We start from the raw sequence: 15,145 nt of genomic DNA on the forward strand, positions 1-15,145 counted from the left end.
TGCATAAAATCCACTGCATTCAATCGGGATGCATTGGGCCTCGCTGCATGGACTCCACTGCATTCAATCGGGATCCTTTGTGCCACAATGCATGGAATTCTCTTCATGCAATGACGCTGCATCGAATCCACTGCATTCAATCGGAATCCATTGTGCTACAATGCATGGAATCCTCTGCATTCAATGACGCTGCATGGAATCCACTGCATTCCATCAGGATGCTTTGGGCCATGCTGCATAAAATCCACTGCATGCAATCATGCTGCATGGAATCCACTGCATTCAATCATGCTGCATAAAATCCACTGCATTCAATAGGGTTCCATTTCTTCACGCTGCATGGAATCCACTGCATTCAATCACGCTGCATGGAATCCACTGCATTCAACATGGATGAATTTTACCACGCTGCATTTAGTACACTGTATTCAATCACAATTCATGGAATCCATTGCATTCAATCGGGATGCTTTGGGCCATGCTGCATAAAATCCACTGCATTCAATCGGGATGCACTGGGCATTGCTGCATGGACTCCACTGCATACAATCCGGATCCATTGCGCCACAATGCATGGAATCCTCTTCATTCAACGACGCTGCATGGAATCCACTGCATTCCATCGGGATGCTTTGGGCCATGCTGCATAAAATCCACTGCATTCAATCGGGATGCATTGGGCCTCGCTGCATGGACTCCACTGCATACAATCGGGATCCATTGCGCCACAATGCATGGAATCCTCTGCATTCAATGACGCTGCATGGAATCCACTGCATTCCATCGGGATGCTTTGGGCCATGCTGCATAAAATCCACTGTATGCAATCATGCTGCATGGAATCCACTGCATTCAATCATGCTGCATAAAATCCACTGCATTCAATAGGGTTCCATTTCTTCACGCTGCATGGAATCCACTGCATTCAATCACGCTGCATGGAATCCACTGCATTCAACATGGATGAATTTTACCACGCTGCATTTAGTACACTGTATTCAATCACAATTCATGGAATCCATTGCATTCAATCGGGATGCTTTGGGCCATGCTGCATAAAATCCACTGCATTCAATCGGGATGCACTGGGCATCGCTGCATGGACTCCACTGCATACAATCCAGATCTATTGCGCCACAATGCATAGAATCCTCTGCATTCAATGACGCTGCATGGAATCCACTGCATTCAATCGGGATGCTTTGGGCCATGCTGCATAAAATCCATTGCATTCAATCATGCTGCATGGAATCCACTGCATTCAATCGGGATGCATTTTACCATGCTGCATTGATTACCCTTCATTCAATCAGGCTGCATGGAATCCACTGCATTCTATCGGGATGCTTTGGGCCATGCTGCATAAAATCCACTGCATTTAATCGGGATGCATTTGGCCACGCTGCATGGACTCCACTGCATAAAATCGGGATCCATTGCCCCAAAATGCAAGGAATCATCTGCATTCAATGACGCTGCATGGAATCCACTGCATTCCATCGGGATGCTTTGGGCCATGCTGCATAAAATCCACTGCATTCAACCATGCTGCATGGAATCCACTGCATTCAATCATGCTGCATAAAATCCACTGCATTCAATCGGGATGCATTGGGCCTCGCTGCATGGAATAAACTGCATTCAATCAGGCTCCATGGAATCCACTGCATTCAATGGGGATGCATTCTACCATGCTGCATGGAGTTCACTGCATTCAATCACAATGCATGGAATCCACTGCATTCCATCGGGATGCTTTGGGCCATGCTGCATAAAATCCACTGCATTCAATCGGGATGCATTGGGCCTCGCTGCATGGACTCCACTGCATACAATCGGGATCCATTGCGCCAAAATGCATGGAATCCTCTGCATTCATTGACGCTGCATGGAATCCACTGCATTCCATCGGGATGCTTTGGGCCATACTGCATAAAATCCACTGCATGCAATCATGCTGCATGGAATCCACTGCATTCAATCATGCTGCATAAAATCCACTGCATTCAATAGGGTTCCATTTCTTCTTCACGCTGCCTGGAATCCACTGCATTCAATCACGCTGCATGGAATCCACTGCATTCAATATGGATGCATTTTACCACTCTGCATGGAATCCACTGCATTTAATCACGCTGCATGTAATCCATGGAATTTAATCGGGATTCATTTTACTAAGCTGTATGGAATCGACTGCATTTAATCACGCTGCATGGAATCCACTGCATTCAATGGGGATTCATTTTACAAGGCTGCATGGAGTACACTGCATTCAATCACAATGCATGGAATCCACTGCATTCAAACGGGATTCTTTGGGCCATGCTGCATAAAATCCACTGCATTCAATCATGCTGCATGGAATCCACTGCATTCAATCATGCAGCATAAAATCCGCTGCATTCCATAGGGTTCCATTTCTTCATGCTGCATGGAATACACTGCATTCAATCAGGCTGCATGGAATCCACTGCATTCAATCGGGATGCATTTTTCCTCGTTGCATGGATTACACTGCATTCCATCACAATGCATGGAATCCACTGCATTCAATCGGGAAGCTTTGGGCCATGCTGCATACAATCCACTGCATTCAATCGGGATGCACTGGGCCTCGCTGCATGGACTCCACTGCATATAATCGGGATCCATTGCGCCACAATGCATGGAATACTCTGCATTCAATGACGCTGAATGGAATCCACTGCATTGAATCGTGAAGCTATGGGCCATGCTGCATAAAATCCACTGCATGCAATCATGCTGCATGGAATCCACTGCATTCAATCATGTTGCATAAAATCCACTGCATTCAATAGGGTTCCATTTCTTCACCCTGCATGGAATCCACTGCATTCAACCACGCTGCATGGAATCCACTGCATTCAATCGGGATGCATTTTACCACTCTGCATGGATTACACTGCATTTAATCACGCTGCATGTAATCCATGGAATTTTAATCGGGATTCATTTTACTAAGCTGTATGGAATCGACTGCACTTAATCACGCTGCATGGAATCCACTGCATTCAATCGGGATGCATTTTACCACGTTGCATGCAGTTCACTGCATTCAATCACAATGCATGGAATCCACTGCATTCAATCGGGATGCTTTGGGCCATGCTGCATAAAATCCACTGCATTCAATCTTGCTTTTTGAATCCACTGCATTCAGTAATGCTGCATAAATCCTTGCATTCAATTGGGTTCCATTTCTTCACGCTGCATGGAATACACTGCATTCAATCACGCTGCATGGAATCCACTGCATTCAATCGGGATGCATTTTACCATGCTGCGTGGTTTTCACTGCATTCAATCACAATGCATGGAATCCACTGCATTCCATCGGGATGCTTTGGGCCATGCTGCATAAAATCCACTGCATTCAATCATGCTGCATGGAATCCACTGCATTCAATCATGCTGCATAAAATCCACTGCATTCAATAGGGTTCCATTTCTTCACGCTGCATGGAATACACTGCATTCAATCACACTGAATGGAATCCACTGCATTCAATCGGGATGCATTTTACCTCGCTGCATGGATTACACTGCATTCAATCACAATGCTTGGAATCCACTGCATTCCATCGGGATGCTTTGGGCCATGCTGCATAAAATCCACTGCAATCAATCGGGATGCATTGGGCCACGCTGCATCGACTCCACTGCATTCAATCGGTATCCATTGCGCCACAATGCAAGGAATCCTCTGCATTCATTGACGCTGCATGGACTCCACTGCATTCAATCGGGATGCTTTGGGCCATGCTGCATAAAATCCACTGCATTCAACCATGCTGCATGGAATCCATTTCATTCAATCATGCTCTATAAAATCCAATGCATTCAATAGGGTTCCATTACTTCACGCTGCATGGAATACACTACATTAAATCAGGATGCATGGAATCGACTGCATTCAATCAGGATGCATTATACCACGTTGCATGGATTACCCTACATTCAATCACAATGCATGGAATCCACTGCATTCAATCGGGATGCCTTGGGCCATGCTGCATAAAATCCACTGCATTCAATCGGGATGCATTGGGCCTCGCTGCATAGACTCCACTGCATATAATCGGGATCCATTGCGCCACAATGCATGGAATACTCTGCATTCAATGACGCTGCATGGAATCCACTGCATTCCATCGGGAAGCTTTGGGCCATGCTGCATAAAATCCACTGCATTCAATCATGCTGCATGGAATCCACTGCATTCAATCGGGATGCATTTTACAAGGCTGCATGGATTACATTTCATACACTCAAAATGCATGGAATCCACTGCGTTCTATAGGTATGCTTTGGCCATACTGCATAAAATACACTGCATTCAATTTGCTGCATGGAATCCACTGCATTCAATCATGCTGAATAAAATCCACTGCATTCAATAGGGTTCCATTTCTTCACGCTGCATGGAATACACTGCATTCAATCAGGCTCCATGGAATCCACTGCCTTCAATGGGGATGCATTCTACAATGCTGCATGGAGTTCACTGCATTCAATCACAACGCATGTAATCCACTGCATTCCATTGGGATGCTTTGGGCCATGCTGCATAAAATCCACTGCATTCAATCGGGATGCATTGGGCTTCGCTGCATGGACTCCACTGCATACAATCGGGATCCATTGCGCCAAAATGCATGGAATACTCTGCATTCATTGACGCTGCATGGACTCCACTGCATTCAATCGGGATGCTTTGGGCCATGCTGCATAAAATCCACTGCATTCAACCATGCTGCATGGAATCCATTTCATTCAATCATGCTCTATAAAATCCAATGCATTCAATAGGGTTCCATTACTTCACGCTGCATGGAATACACTGCATTAAATCAGGATGCATGGAATCGACTGCATTCAATCAGGATGCCTTATACCACGTTGCATGGATTACCCTACATTCAATCACAATGCATGGAATCCACTGCATTCAATCGGGATGCTTTGGGCCATGCTGCATAAAATCCACTGCATTCAATCGGGATGCATTGGGCCTCGCTGCATAGACTCCACTGCATATAATCGGGATCCATTGCGCCACAATGCATGGAATATTCTGCATTCAACGACGCTGCATGGAATCCACTGCATTCCATCGGGAAGCTTTGGGCCATGCTGCATAAAATCCACTGCATTCAATCATGCTGCATGGAATCCACTGCATTCGATCGGGATGCATTTTACAAGGCTGCATGGATTACATTTCATACACTCAAAATGCATGGAATCCACTGCGTTCTATAGGTATACTTTGGGCCATACTGCATAAAATACACTGCATTCAATTTGCTGCATGGAATCCACTGCATTCAATCATGCTGCATAAAATCCACTGCATTCCATCGGGATGCATTGGGCCTCGCTGCATGGAATACACTGCATTCAATCACGCTGCATGAATTCCACTGCATTCAATGGGGATGCATTCTACAATGCTGCATGGAGTTCACTGCATTCAATCACAATGCATGGAATCCACTGCATTCCATCGGGATGCTTTGGGCCATGCTGCATAAAATCGACTGCATTCAATCGGGATGCATTGGGCCTCGCTGCATGGACTCCACTGCATACAATCGGGATCCATTGCACCAAAATGCATGGAATCCTCCGCATGCAACGACGCTGCATGGACTCCACTGCATTCAATCGGGATGCTTTGGGCCATGCTGCATAAAATCCACTGCATTCAATCATGCTGCATGGAATCCACTGCATTCAATCATGCTGTATAAAATCCACTGCATTCAATAGGGTTCCATTTCTTCACGTGGCATCGAATCCACTGCATTCAATCACGCTGCATGGAATCCACTGCATTCAATCGGGATGCATTTTTCCTCGCTGCATGGAGTACACTGCATTCAATCATGCTGCATAAAATCCACTGCATTCCATCGGGATGCTTTGGGCCATGCTGCATAAAATCCACTGCATTCAACCATGCTGCATGGAATCCACTGCATTCAATCATGCTGCATAAAATCCACTGCATTCAATCGGGATGCATTGGGCCTCGCTGCATGGAATAAACTGCATTCAATCAGGCTCCATGGAATCCACTGCATTCAATGGGGATGCATTCTACCATGCTGCATGGAGTTCACTGCATTCCATCACAATGCATGGAATCCACTGCATTCCATCGGGATGCTTTGGGCCATGCTGCATACAATCCACTGCATTCAATCGGGATGCATTGGGCCTCGCTGCATGGACTCCACTGCATACAATCGGGATCCATTGCGCCAAAATGCATGGAATCGACTGCATTTAATCACGGTGCATGGAATCCACTGCATTCAATCGGGATGCATTTTACCACACTGCTTGGATTACACTGCATTCAATCGCAATGCATAGAATCCACTGCATTCAATATGGATGCATTTTACCACTCTGCATGGAATCCACTGCATTTAATCACGCTGCATGTACTCCATGGAATTTAATCGGGATTCATTTTACTAAGCTGTATGGAATCGACTGCATTTAATCACGCTGCATGGAATCCACTGCATTCAATCGGGATTCATTTTACAAGGCTGCATGGAGTACACTGCATTCAATCACAATGCATGGAATCCACTGCATTCAAACGGGATGCTTTGGGCCATGCTGCATAAAATCCACTGCATTCAATCATGCTGCATGGAATCCACTGCATTCAATCATGCAGCATAAAATCCGCTGCATTCCATAGGGTTCCATTTCTTCATGCTGCATGGAATACACTGCATTCAATCAGGCTGCATAAAATCCGCTGCATTCCATAGGGTTCCATTTCTTCATGCTGCATGGAATACACTGCATTCAATCAGGCTGCATGGAATCCACTGCATTCCATCGGGATGCATTTTTCCTCGTTGCATGGATTACACTGCATTCCATCACAATGCATGGAATCCACTGCATTCAATCAGGAAGCTTTGGGCCATGCTGCATACAATCCACTGCATTCAATCGGGATGCACTGGGCCTCGCTGCATGGACTCCACTGCATATAATCGGGATCCATTGCGCCACAATGCATGGAATACTCTGCATGCAATGACGCTGAATGGAATCCACTGCATTGAATCGTGAAGCTATGGGCCATGCTGCATAAAATCCACTGCATGCAATCATGCTGCATTGAAACCACTGCATTCAATCATGCTGCATAAAATCCACTGCATTCAATAGGGTTCCATTACTGCACCCTGCATGGAATCCACTGCACTCAACCACGCTGCATGGAATCCACTGCATTCAATCGGGATGCATTTTACCACTCTGCATGGATTACACTGCATTTAATCACGCTGCATGTAATCCATGGAATTTAATCGGGATTCATTTTACTAAGCTGTATGGAATCGACTGCACTTAATCACGCTGCATGGAATCCACTGCATTCAATCGGGATGCATTTTACCACGTTGCATGCAGTTCACTGCATTCAATCACAATGCATGGAATCCACTGCATTCCATCGGGATGCTTTGGGCCATGCTGCATAAAATCCACTGCATTCAATCTTGCTTTTTGAATCCACTGCATTCAGTAATGCTGCATAAAATCCTTGCATTCAATTGGGTTCCATTTCTTCACGCTGCCTGGAATCCACTGCATTCAATCACGCTGCATGGAATCCACTGCATTCTATCGGGATGCATTTTACCTCGCTGCATGGATTACACTGCATTCAATCACAATGCATGGAATCCACTGCATTCCATCGGGATGCTTTGGGCCATGCTGCATAAACTCCACTGCATTCAATCGGGAGGCATTGGGCCTCGCTGCATGGACTCCACTGCATAAAATCTGGATCCATTGCGCCACAATGCATGGAATCCTCTGCATTCAACGACGCTGCATGGAATCCACTGCATTCCATCGGGATGTTTTGGGCCATGCTGCATAAAATCTACTGCATTCAATCGGGATGCATTGGGCCTCGCTGCATGAACTCCACTGCATACAATCTGGAACCATTGCGCCAAAATGCATGGAATACTCTGCATTCAACGACGCTGCATGGAATCCACTGCATTCAATCGGGATGCTTTGGGCCATGCTGCATAAATCCATTGCATTCAATCATGCTTCATGGAATCCACTGCATTCAATCGTGCTGCATAAAATCCACTGCATTCAATAGGGTTCCATTTCTTCACGCTGCATGGAATCCACTACATTCAATCACGCTGCATGGAATCCACTGCATTCTATCGGGATGCATTTTACCACGCTGCATAGATTCCACCGCATTCAATCACAATGCATGGAATCCACTGCATTCAATCGGGATGCTTTGGGCCATGCTGCATAAAATCCACTGCATTCAATCGGGATGCATTGGGCCTCGCTGCATGGACTCCACTGCATTCAATCGGGATCCTTTGTGCCACAATGCATGGAATTCTCTTCATTCAATGACGCTGCATCGAATCCACTGCATTCAATCGGAATCCATTGTGCTACAATGCATGGAATCCTCTGCATTCAATGACGCTGCATGGAATCCACTGCATTCCATCAGGATGCTTTGGGCCATGCTGCATAAAATCCACTGCATGCAATCATGCTGCATGGAATCCACTGCATTCAATCATGCTGCATAAAATCCACTGCATTCAATAGGGTTCCATTTCTTCACGCTGCATGGAATCCACTGCATTCAATCACGCTGCATGGAATCCACTGCATTCAACATGGATGAATTTTACCACGCTGCATTTAGTACACTGTATTCAATCACAATTCATGGAATCCATTGCATTCAATCGGGATGCTTTGGGCCATGCTGCATAAAATCCACTGCATTCAATCGGGATGCACTGGGCATTGCTGCATGGACTCCACTGCATACAATCCGGATCCATTGCGCCACAATGCATGGAATCCTCTTCATTCAACGACGCTGCATGGAATCCACTGCATTCCATCGGGATGCTTTGGGCCATGCTGCATAAAATCCACTGCATTCAATCGGGATGCATTGGGCCTCGCTGCATGGACTCCACTGCATACAATCGGGATCCATTGCGCCACAATGCATGGAATCCTCTGCATTCAATGACGCTGCATGGAATCCACTGCATTCCATCGGGATGCTTTGGGCCATGCTGCATAAAATCCACTGCATTCAATCATGCTGCATGGAATCCACTGCATTCAATCATGCTGCATAAAATCCACTGCATTCAATAGGGTTCCATTTCTTCACGCTGCATGGAATCCACTGCATTCAATCACGCTGCATGGAATCCACTGCATTCAACATGGATGAATTTTACCACGCTGCATTTAGTACACTGTATTCAATCACAATTCATGGAATCCATTGCATTCAATCGGGATGCTTTGGGCCATGCTGCATAAAATCCACTGCATTCAATCGGGATGCACTGGGCATCGCTGCATGGACTCCACTGCATACAATCCGGATCCATTGCGCCACAATGCATGGAATCCTCTGCATTCAATGACGCTGCATGGAATCCACTGCATTCAATCGGGATGCTTTGGGCCATGCTGCATAAAATCCATTGCATTCAATCATGCTGCATGGAATCCACTGCATTCAATCGGGATGCATTTTACCATGCTGCATTGATTACCCTTCATTCAATCAGGCTGCATGGAATCCACTGCATTCTATCGGGATGCTTTGGGCCATGCTGCATAAAATCCACTGCATTTAATCGGGATGCATTTGGCCACGCTGCATGGACTCCACTGCATAAAATCGGGATCCATTGCCCCAAAATGAAATGAATCATCTGCATTCAATGACGCTGCATGGAATCCACTGCATTCCATCGGGATGCTTTGGGCCATGCTGCATAAAATCCACTGCATTCAACCATGCTGCATGGAATCCACTGCATTCAATCATGCTGCATAAAATCCACTGCATTCAATCGGGATGCATTGGGCCTCGCTGCATGGAATAAACTGCATTCAATCAGGCTCCATGGAATCCACTGCATTCAATGGGGATGCATTCTACCATGCTGCATGGAGTTCACTGCATTCAATCACAATGCATGGAATCCACTGCATTCCATCGGGATGCTTTGGGCCATGCTGCATACAATCCACTGCATTCAATCGGGATGCATTGGGCCTCGCTGCATGGACTCCACTGCATACAATCGGGATCCATTGCGCCAAAATGCATGGAATCCTCTGCATTCATTGACGCTGCATGGAATCCACTGCATTCCATCGGGATGCTTTGGGCCATACTGCATAAAATCCACTGCATGCAATCATGCTGCATGGAATCCACTGCATTCAATCATGCTGCATAAAATCCACTGCATTCAATAGGGTTCCATTTCTTCTTCACGCTGCCTGGAATCCACTGCATTCAATCACGCTGCATGGAATCCACTGCATTCAATATGGATGCATTTTACCACTCTGCATGGAATCCACTGCATTTAATCACGCTGCATGTAATCCATGGAATTTAATCGGGATTCATTTTACTAAGCTGTATGGAATCGACTGCATTTAATCACGCTGCATGGAATCCACTGCATTCAATCGGGATTCATTTTACAAGGCTGCATGGAGTACACTGCATTCAATCACAATGCATGGAATCCACTGCATTCAAACGGGATGCTTTGGGCCATGCTGCATAAAATCCACTGCATTCAATCATGCTGCATGGAATCCACTGCATTCAATCATGCAGCATAAAATCCGCTGCATTCCATAGGGTTCCATTTCTTCATGCTGCATGGAATACACTGCATTCAATCAGGCTGCATGGAATCCACTGCATTCAATCGGGATGCATTTTTCCTCGTTGCATGGATTACACTGCATTCCATCACAATGCATCGAATCCACTGCATTCAATCGGGAAGCTTTGGGCCATGCTGCATACAATCCACTGCATTCAATCGGGATGCACTGGGCCTCGCTGCATGGACTCCACTGCATATAATCGGGATCCATTGCGCCACAATGCATGGAATACTCTGCATTCAATGACGCTGAATGGAATCCACTGCATTGAATCGTGAAGCTATGGGCCATGCTGCATAAAATCCACTGCATGCAATCATGCTGCATGGAATCCACTGCATTCAATCATGTTGCATAAAATCCACTGCATTCAATAGGGTTCCATTTCTTCACCCTGCATGGAATCCACTGCATTCAACCACGCTGCATGGAATCCACTGCATTCAATCGGGATGCATTTTACCACTCTGCATGGATTACACTGCATTTAATCACGCTGCATGTAATCCATGGAATTTAATCGGGATTCATTTTACTAAGCTGTATGGAATCGACTGCACTTAATCACGCTGCATGGAATCCACTGCATTCAATCGGGATGCATTTTACCACGTTGCATGCAGTTCACTGCATTCAATCACAATGCATGGAATCCACTGCATTCAATCGGGATGCTTTGGGCCATGCTGCATAAAATCCACTGCATTCAATCTTGCTTTTTGAATCCACTGCATTCAGTAATGCTGCATAAATCCTTGCATTCAATTGGGTTCCATTTCTCCACGCTGCATGGAATACACTGCATTCAATCACGCTGCATGGAATCCACTGCATTCAATCGGGATGCATTTTACCATGCTGCGTGGTTTTCACTGCATTCAATCACAATGCATGGAATCCACTGCATTCCATCGGGATGCTTTGGGCCATGCTGCATAAACTCCACTGCATTCAATCATGCTGCATGGAATCCACTGCATTCAATCATGCTGCATAAAATCCACTGCATTCAATAGGGTTCCATTTCTTCACGCTGCATGTAATACACTGCATTCAATCACACTGAATGGAATCCACTGCATTCAATCGGGATGCATTTTACCTCGCTGCATGGATTACACTGCATTCAATCACAATGCTTGGAATCCACTGCATTCCATCGGGATGCTTTGGGCCATGCTGCATAAAATCCACTGCATTCAATCGGGATGCATTGGGCCACGCTGCATCGACTCCACTGCATTCAATCGGTATCCATTGCGCCACAATGCAAGGAATCCTCTGCATTCATTGACGCTGCATGGACTCCACTGCATTCAATCGGGATGCTTTGGGCCATGCTGCATAAAATCCACTGCATTCAACCATGCTGCATGGAATCCATTTCATTCAATCATGCTCTATAAAATCCAATGCATTCAATAGGGTTCCATTACTTCACGCTGCATGGAATACACTACATTAAATCAGGATGCATGGAATCGACTGCATTCAATCAGGATGCATTATACCACGTTGCATGGATTACCCTACATTCAATCACAATGCTTGGAATCCACTGCATTCCATCGGGATGCTTTGGGCCATGCTGCATAAACTCCACTGCATTCAATCGGGAGGCATTGGGCCTCGCTGCATGGACTCCACTGCATAAAATCTGGATCCATTGCGCCACAATGCATGGAATCCTCTGCATTCAACGACGCTGCATGGAATCCACTGCATTCCATCGGGATGTTTTGGGCCATGCTGCATAAAATCTACTGCATTCAATCGGGATGCATTGGGCCTCGCTGCATGAACTCCACTGCATACAATCTGGAACCATTGCGCCAAAATGCATGGAATCGACTGCATTTAATCACGGTGCATGGAATCCACTGCATTCAATCGGGATGCATTTTACCACACTGCTTGGATTACACTGCATTCAATCGCAATGCATAGAATCCACTGCATTCAATATGGATGCATTTTACCACTCTGCATGGAATCCACTGCATTTAATCACGCTGCATGTACTCCATGGAATTTAATCGGGATTCATTTTACTAAGCTGTATGGAATCGACTGCATTTAATCACGCTGCATGGAATCCGCTGCATTCAATCATGCTGCATAAAATCCACTGCATTCAATAGGGTTCCATTTCTTCACGCTGCATGGAATCCACTGCATTCAATCACGCTGCATGGAATCCACTGCATTCAACATGGATGAATTTTACCACGCTGCATTTAGTACACTGTATTCAATCACAATTCATGGAATCCATTGCATTCAATCGGGATGCTTTGGGCCATGCTGCATAAAATCCACTGCATTCAATCGGGATGCACTGGGCATTGCTGCATGGACTCCACTGCATACAATCCGGATCCATTGCGCCACAATGCATGGAATCCTCTTCATTCAACGACGCTGCATGGAATCCACTGCATTCCATCGGGATGCTTTGGGCCATGCTGCATAAAATCCACTGCATTCAATCGGGATGCATTGGGCCTGGCTGCATGGACTCCACTGCATACAATCGGGATCCATTGCGCCACAATGCATGGAATCCTCTGCATTCAATGACGCTGCATGGAATCCACTGCATTCCATCGGGATGCTTTGGGCCATGCTGCATAAAATCCACTGCATTCAATCATGCTGCATGGAATCCACTGCATTCAATCATGCTGCATAAAATCCACTGCATTCAATAGGGTTCCATTTCTTCACGCTGCATGGAATCCACTGCATTCACTCAGGATGCATTTTACCACACTGCATGGATTACACTTCATTCAATCACAATGCATGGAATCCACTGCATTCCATCGGGCTGCTTTGGGCCATGCTGCATAAAATCCACTGCATTCAATCAGATGCATTTTGCCTCACTGCATAGACTCCACTGCATACAATCGGGATCCATTTCGCCAAAATGCATTGAATCTTCTGCATTCAATTACGCTGCATGGAATCCACTGCATTCCATCGGGATGCTTTGGGCCATACTGCATAAAATCCACTGCATGCAATCATGCTGCATGGAATCCACTGCATTCAATCATGCTGCATAAAATCCACTGCATTCAATAGGGTTCCATTTCTTCTTCACGCTGCCTGGAATCCACTGCATTCAATCACGCTGCATGGAATCCACTGCATTCAATCGGGATGCATTTTACCACACTGCTTGGATTACACTGCATTCAATCGCAATGCATAGAATCCACTGCATTCAATATGGATTCATTTTACCACTCTGCATGGAATCCACTGCATTTAATCACGCTGCATGTAATCCATGGAATTTAATCGGGATTCATTTTACTAAGCTGTATGGAATCGACTGCATTTAATCACGCTGCATGGAATCCACTGCATTCAATCGGGATTCATTTTACAAGGCTGCATGGAGTACACTGCATTCAATCACAATGCATGGAATCCACTGCATTCAAACGGGATGCTTTGGGCCATGCTGCATAAAATCCACTGCATTCAATCATGCTGCATGGAATCCACTGCATTCAATCATGCAGCATAAAATCCGCTGCATTCCATAGGGTTCCATTTCTTCATGCTGCATGGAATACACTGCATTCAATCAGGCTGCATGGAATCCACTGCATTCAATCGGGATGCATTTTTCCTCGTTGCATGGATTACACTACATTCCATCACAATGCATGGAATCCACTGCATTCAATCGGGAAGCTTTGGGCCATGCTGCATACAATCCACTGCATTCAATCGGGATGCACTGGGCCTCGCTGCATGGACTCCACTGCATATAATCGGGATCCATTGCGCCACAATGCATGGAATACTCTGCATGCAATGACGCTGAATGGAATCCACTGCATTGAATCGTGAAGCTATGGGCCATGCTGCATAAAATCCACTGCATGCAATCATGCTGCATGGAATCCACTGCATTCAATCATGTTGCATAAAATCCACTGCATTCAATAGGGTTCCATTTCTTCACCCTGCATGGAATCCACTGCATTCAACCACGCTGCATGGAATCCACTGCATTCAATCGGGAAGCATTTTACCACTCTGCATGTATTACACTGCATTTAATCATGCTGCATGTAATCCATGGAATTTAATCGGGATTCATTTTACTAAGCTGTATGGAATCGACTGCACATAATCACGCTGCATGGAATCCACTGCATTCAATCGGGATGCATTTTACCACGTTGCATGCAGTTCACTGCATTCAATCACAATGCATGGAATCCACTGCATTCCATCGGGATGCTTTGGGCCATGCTGCATAAAATCCACTGCATTCAATCTTGCTTTTTGAATCCACTGCATTCAGTAATGCTGCATAAAATCCTTGCAT

Source organism: Sus scrofa, chromosome 16, assembly GCF_054392235.1.
Source record: "Sus scrofa isolate SSC_HxYL_T2T_F1_AM1 chromosome 16, Sscrofa_HxYL_maternal_Yorkshire_Landrace_v2.0, whole genome shotgun sequence".
NCBI lineage: Eukaryota > Metazoa > Chordata > Mammalia > Artiodactyla > Suidae > Sus > Sus scrofa.